The 5,900-nt window shown below is 54.5% G+C and overlaps 1 long non-coding RNA gene across 1 annotated transcript; it reads right to left on the reverse strand.

Moving 5' to 3' along the window:
- Window positions 1-1,189: 1,189 nt before the first annotated feature.
- LOC138434765 (uncharacterized) lies at window positions 1,190-5,321 on the reverse strand. Its single transcript, XR_011254851.1, has 2 exons — window positions 5,107-5,321; window positions 1,190-1,863 (listed from the first exon to the last, which is right to left on the reverse strand). It is a non-coding gene; the product is annotated as an uncharacterized lncRNA (long non-coding RNA).
- Window positions 5,322-5,900: the final 579 nt, after the last annotated feature.

Below are 5,900 nucleotides of genomic sequence, written 5' to 3' on the forward strand. Positions count from 1 at the left end.
TTCCTCACTTTTCCTTGAGTAACTCTTCTCTTTCACTTTCAGTCCTTTACTCACTAAGCACATAAACCCTGAGAGCCCCCTACCCACCGGGCACTGTTCTGAGAAGGAGAGTGGCCAGGGCTGCAGCAGGCAAGACCCTTGCTCTCAAGGGTCTCACCTTCTAGGCAGCAGGGGAGCAAGGGACACAGACCCAGGAAAGGCGACAAATGAGACCAGGGCGCAGGATGCTTTGACTGAGCATGACTATGGGCCTCTAGGGATGTCTCTCAGGGGAGGTGATATTTGACCCAAGTTTCAGGCAAGGATCAGGGGAGAAACATTCCAAGCAGAGGGGAAACCTGTGCAAAGGCCCTGAGACAGGGATCAAGCTGGTAGGTTTTAGGAACCTAAAGGTCCAGGTAGTTGGAACTTGTCAACTAAGTGACCAGGTTATAGAAGAGGTTCACGCTGAGCCTTCAAAGTCACTAAACTCCCAAGCAAGTCTCCGTTCTTGCCAGCATCCCTTCCCTTGATTCCTTAATGGCCCAACGAGACCCAGGGCCCTGTGGGCAGAGACCACAGTCTCCTTTGAGGAAATGGGTGGACAAGATTCTCACATGGCCATTTTAACTTTTCCTGAACTTAGGAAAGCCGTCAAGTCTTTTTCCTCCAGGGAAGAGGCGCACCATCTGGGGAGGGGCAAGATCCTGAGCAGTGCCTTCCTAGGAGCAAGGATGCTACAGGCAGGAATGCAGGCCCCTCTGGGAGCCTTTCAGGCCAAAGTCAGATCTTGAAAAGGCTCAGCCCCACGGGTGGGGATTAGACAGGCTGCAGGGAAGGGCTGGGATTATGGCAAATCCGTCAGGCACAAAGCCAGGCAGGATTTCCCCTGCCCTCACCACCACCTTTGAGCTGGCCCCTCAGCTGACCCCAGCCCTGGTCCAGCCCTGAGCCTTTGTCCCTTCCTGTCCCTCAGCATGAGGGCTGTGGAAGTAAGATGCTAGGCCAAAGCCCTGGGGGTGGGAGGTCCCAATACAGTCACCCCCACCCTCTTATGCCCACCTTGTGCCCAGACAGCTGACCCTTTCTGCTCTCGCTGCTCGGAGGTTTCTGGGCCTTCAACCCCTTAAACCAGAGCATCTCTCACAGCCAGATGGGTTCCCAGTGGGCCCAGTCCACCCTGCAGCATCCCATTCCAGACAGGCAGCACTTTGTTATTGTTGCTTTACTTTTGATTTAGGTCCAACATATAAAACCATATACAAGTCATGTAATACTTTGGCCACCTGAAGCAAAGAGTTGACTCATTGGGTGGGGGGGAACCCCTGATGCTGGAAAAGACTGAAGGCAGGAGGAGAAGGGGACAATAGAGGATGAGATGGTTGGATGGCATCACCGACTCAATGGACATGAGTTAAAGCAAACTCCAGGAGGTAGGGAAGGACAGGGAAGCCTGGCTTGCTACAGTCCATGAGGTCACAGAGTCAGACACGACTTAGCGACTAAACAACAGCAACAAGTCATGTGTGTACAACTCAGTGAGGTTTTACAATCTGGATGCATCCCACATGGAGAAGTCTAAGCAGCACGCAGGAAACAACTCTCCCCAGCCCCCCACCGCCAGAGCCCCTCCAGACCGTCTCACCCACCCTTGCAAGGGTGAACCAGTTTCTTGACTTCCTTCACTGTAGGTCAGTTTCACCTGCTTTTGTATTTGATAAGAAGGAGGGTCACACTGTGTGTGCTCTCTTTGGTCTGCCTTCTTGCACTCAACACGTCTGTGAGATCCCCCCACGTTGTTGCCTGTGGTGATGATGGTTCACTCCTTCTCATTGCCTTATAGTATCCCATCAAGTCTATTGTCAGTGGTCACTGGAGTCATTTCTGTCAAAACGAGAGTATTAATTACCTATTTGCTGCATAATAAGTTATTCCAAAACTTAGCAGCTCAAAACAGCAATAATCTTATTATCTCACAGTTTCTGTGGGTCAGGAATTAGAAAGCAGCAAAGCTGAGAGATTTGGGCTCAGGGTCTCTCATGAGGTTGCAGTCTAGACCTCATCTGAAGGCTTGTCTGGGGCTGGGAGACCTGCCTCTAAGATAGTTCATGCACACGGCTGTGGGTAGCAGGCCCTGGGTCCTCACTAAGTGCCGGGCCTCCATCTCCACAGGACTGCTTGAGTGCCTTCGGAACACGGCGCTGGCTTCTGATGCAGAAGACAGTGTTGAGGAAGCTGCAACGGCTTTTATGTCCTAGTCTTGGAAGCCATGCACTCCTGCCACATTATATTCATTGTGGGGGAGTCACTGTGCCCATGTTCAAGGTGAAGAGAATTAAAGCACCCCTTGAAGGGAGAAGTGAGGCTTCCCGGGGACTCAGTGGTAAAGAAGCCATCTGCCAAAGCAGGAGACACTTTTGATCCCTGGGAGAAGGAAATGGCAGTCCACTCCAGTGTTCTTGCCTGGGAAATCTCATGCACAGAGGAACCTTGCGGGCTGCAGACCATGGGGTCACAAAAGGGTTGGGTACAACTTAGCGGCTAAACAACAAAAATGAAGGCAGAAATATTAAAGAACCTGTGAGCATATCTTAAAACCACAACAAGCAGCAATTCCTTTTTGCATCAGGTTCAATCTCCCTGGTCCTGGCAAATGAGACCAGTAGTCCCATCCCCTATTCCCTGCCCACCTCCTTGTTCCCTGCCCACTCCCTCGGCTTAGTCAGCGCTAAAGACAAACAGATCCAGGTTCTGGGCCCTCTCTGAGCCCCAAGCTCCTCTTCTGAAAACTCAGGATAACAAGGGGTGCCCACTTTGAAACTGTTGTGAGGATTGAATTCCGTCTGGAGAACTCCCTTATCCCTGAATCCCATTTCCTCGTGGCACTGAGTTTATAATTCTGGGTGTGAAATTGAACCAAAGCCTTTAGCACGTTCCGTGTAAGTCAGGCAAATCTTACAGAAAAACCACCAGCTTCCCTTCCTCCCTGGCAACAGGGGCGCAAACCTGCCCATCAATCCTGTTTCCGGTCAACTGGCCTCCTGGGGAGCTGAGGCTCTGAGTCTGCGGGGCCTGAACTCCCGTGGGGACCCAGCTCAAGCCCAGAGGCCAGCCTGCCTGTCCACCCCTCAGTTCACCCTTTGAACCATCCGTGCCAGGCTCTGTGCAGATGCAACGAACACGGCTTCCATCCACCCCGAGCTGACATACCGGCAGAGAAGGCAAACTGCAAACAGCTCAGTTACCGCTCTACGTTGTGAGAATTGCTGCAAGGCCGTGAGAGTTTAAACCCAGGCACCTGTTCCTAACAAGGTGGAGGCTTTCTGGGGCCGGGCTCTGAGGGGTGCAGACCAGGGAGGGAGGAGGCGGGGAGCCTGGCACCGACTAGAGGACTCGCAGCTGGAATTCGGACATGAGGGCCTTTGTGGTGCCAGGCGGGGCTGGAGGGGTGACAGGCCCAGACCCCACAGCTGTCAGGCCAGGCCCTCTGGCTGCATCCTGCGAGCAGCTGAGGATGCTCATGAGTTTTAAGCCAAGAAATAACCTGATCCGTTTTGTGTTTTTAAATATGTGAGCAACAGATTCTTCACTGTGTTCCTGGCTGCCTTCAGAATCCTGCCCAGCCAAGGTGCCATCTGCTCCAGAGGAACCTGCTTCTTGACCATTTCCTAGCTGTGTGACCTGAGCCAGGTTGCTTACCTGCTCTGCACCTTCAGTTTTCCATTGAACACGATCACCCCTCCAGGGTTTCAGGGTGAAACTGACAAGGGAAAGACACCAAGCGCCTGCCTTGACCCCTGGCATGCAGGTGACCATTCTCAGCAGTGCCCTCACCCCAGCTCCTCTCCCCTGCCCCTCTGCAGAGGCTCCTGGAGCATCAAAATGGGCTGCCCTTCCCCTGCCCTGCCAGTGCCTGGGCAAGGAGCCTCCTGTGCACTTCCTTCACCCCACACTATTTGTTCCTCCAGCATTACCAAGCTCTTCATCCAGCTCCAAACTGAGAAAGCAGAATGTGAGTTTCAGCCAGTTTGACTCCAAGCACACCTGCCAGGCAGCGGAGGAAGGTCATTACTGTAGACAGAATCCTCACACCAGCCCCCTCTCTGGCCCACTTACCACCACTCCATGTCTGAGGGCCTCTGGTTGGTGCTGGGCACCATTCCAGGCATCATATATTTAGTCCTCACAGTACCCTGGAGACAGGAATCTTTTTTGGTTTTTTGGCCACAGCATGTGGCATGCGGGACCTTCATTCCCTGACCAGGAATGAAACCTGCCACCTCCGTGTTTGGAGGGCAGAGTCTCAACCACCAGACCATCACGGAAGTCCTAGGAATATTACTGAACCTCATTTTTCAGGTGAAGAAACTAAGGCTCAGGGAGACAAGTCATTTTCTCAAGGTCACACTTCCCTGGTGGCTCAGACAATAAAGAGTCTGCCTGCAGTGCGGGAGGCCCAGGTTTGACCCCTGGGTGGGGAAAATCCCCTGGAGAAGGGAAGGGCAGCCCACTCCAGCATTCTTGCCTGGAGAATCCCATGGACAGAGGACAGGCTACGGTCCCTGGTGCTGCAAATCGCTGGACACAACTGAGCAACTAACACTTTCAGGTGAAGAAACCGAGGCTCAGGGAGACAAATCATTTTCTCAGGGTCACATAACGGGGCCCAAACCCAGGTTCATCTGCTTCAAAGTATCAGTCAAACACCCGCACGCACGCACACGTATCCATCACTGCCACCACACTCCAACAGGGCGCTGTGTTAGCAGGCACTCACTAGGCGCCTCATTTCAGTTAAGCCTCACTACAGCCCTGTAAGGGAGACACGGCATCACGGCCATTTTGCAGATGGAGAAGCCGAGGCCCCGAGAGGTGGAGTCCCGTGCCCAAGGTCACTCCAGAGAGCTGGGGTTTGAATCCAGGTGCTGACTGTGCTAGGAGATGGCCTGGCAGGGCCAGTTGCCTTGGCCACGCCACGCAGCCAGGAGCCTGCATGCGCCTTCACAGCTCTGCCACCCGGAGCTCAGGGACCGCCGGCGGGCCCACCATCACCTCCCCTCCGAGTCTCGCGGTGCCTCGGCTGCGACCCACCAGGCCCTGGACCGGGTTGACCCAGCCTCGCCCTACCTGGCCTCTGGGGCTCTCGGTGCCCCCCCCAGGCCGCCTGCCCTCGAGTTCCTGGGCCCCAGGCTCTTCTCCAATTCTCCTTTCACCCTGAGCCAAGCAGGTTAGAGACATGCCAAAAATGAGTCCCCTCTCGCTTTAGTGCACTTGCATAATGTGTGGCGGAGAAGGCTGCGCTAATCGCTTGGGACCCACATTTTTCAGTGACATTAATCTCTAGCCGGAAAAGCCTCTCTGGACGGTTCTTTTCACTCTGAAGGCACTTAACGTTGGCCAGGGGAGCAGAAGGGGCCTGCCTGGAATTCCTCTCTAACTCCCAAACACCACACCCACCAACCCAGCCCGGCCAGCTTCCCTGGGTATGGCGGGTGGGGGAGATGCCTGCAGGGGGTGCGGGGGGACCAGGAAGGGTGGGGTGATGAGTGAGCCGCGGGTGTGCCGTGGTGTGTAGGCGTGAAGGTGAGAAAGGCCGAGCTTCAGCCACGGCTGGTGCTCTGTCGGAGTTGCTGGGTTCACACCCCCCAGGTCAGCCGTTCACAGAAGTGCCTCCCTACTGCATGCCCATGACATGCATCCCAGGGACTGGACACACGTGTGTGCGCACATGTTTTTGAAAGTGTGCACCTGTGTGTGCATGAGTGTCAGTCAAGGGTAAGCACAGGTGTGCACAAGCCCATTAGAGAATGTGTGTGCAGGAGAAAGTGCAGCTGTGCCCACGAGGGGGGCTGCAAGAGCCATTGTGAGGGTGCGTGTAGGTTCTGAATGCACACGTTGGGTGCAAGATGCATGCAAGCATG

This window comes from Ovis canadensis, chromosome 2 (genome assembly GCF_042477335.2).
Source record: "Ovis canadensis isolate MfBH-ARS-UI-01 breed Bighorn chromosome 2, ARS-UI_OviCan_v2, whole genome shotgun sequence".
NCBI classification, from domain to species: domain Eukaryota; kingdom Metazoa; phylum Chordata; class Mammalia; order Artiodactyla; family Bovidae; genus Ovis; species Ovis canadensis.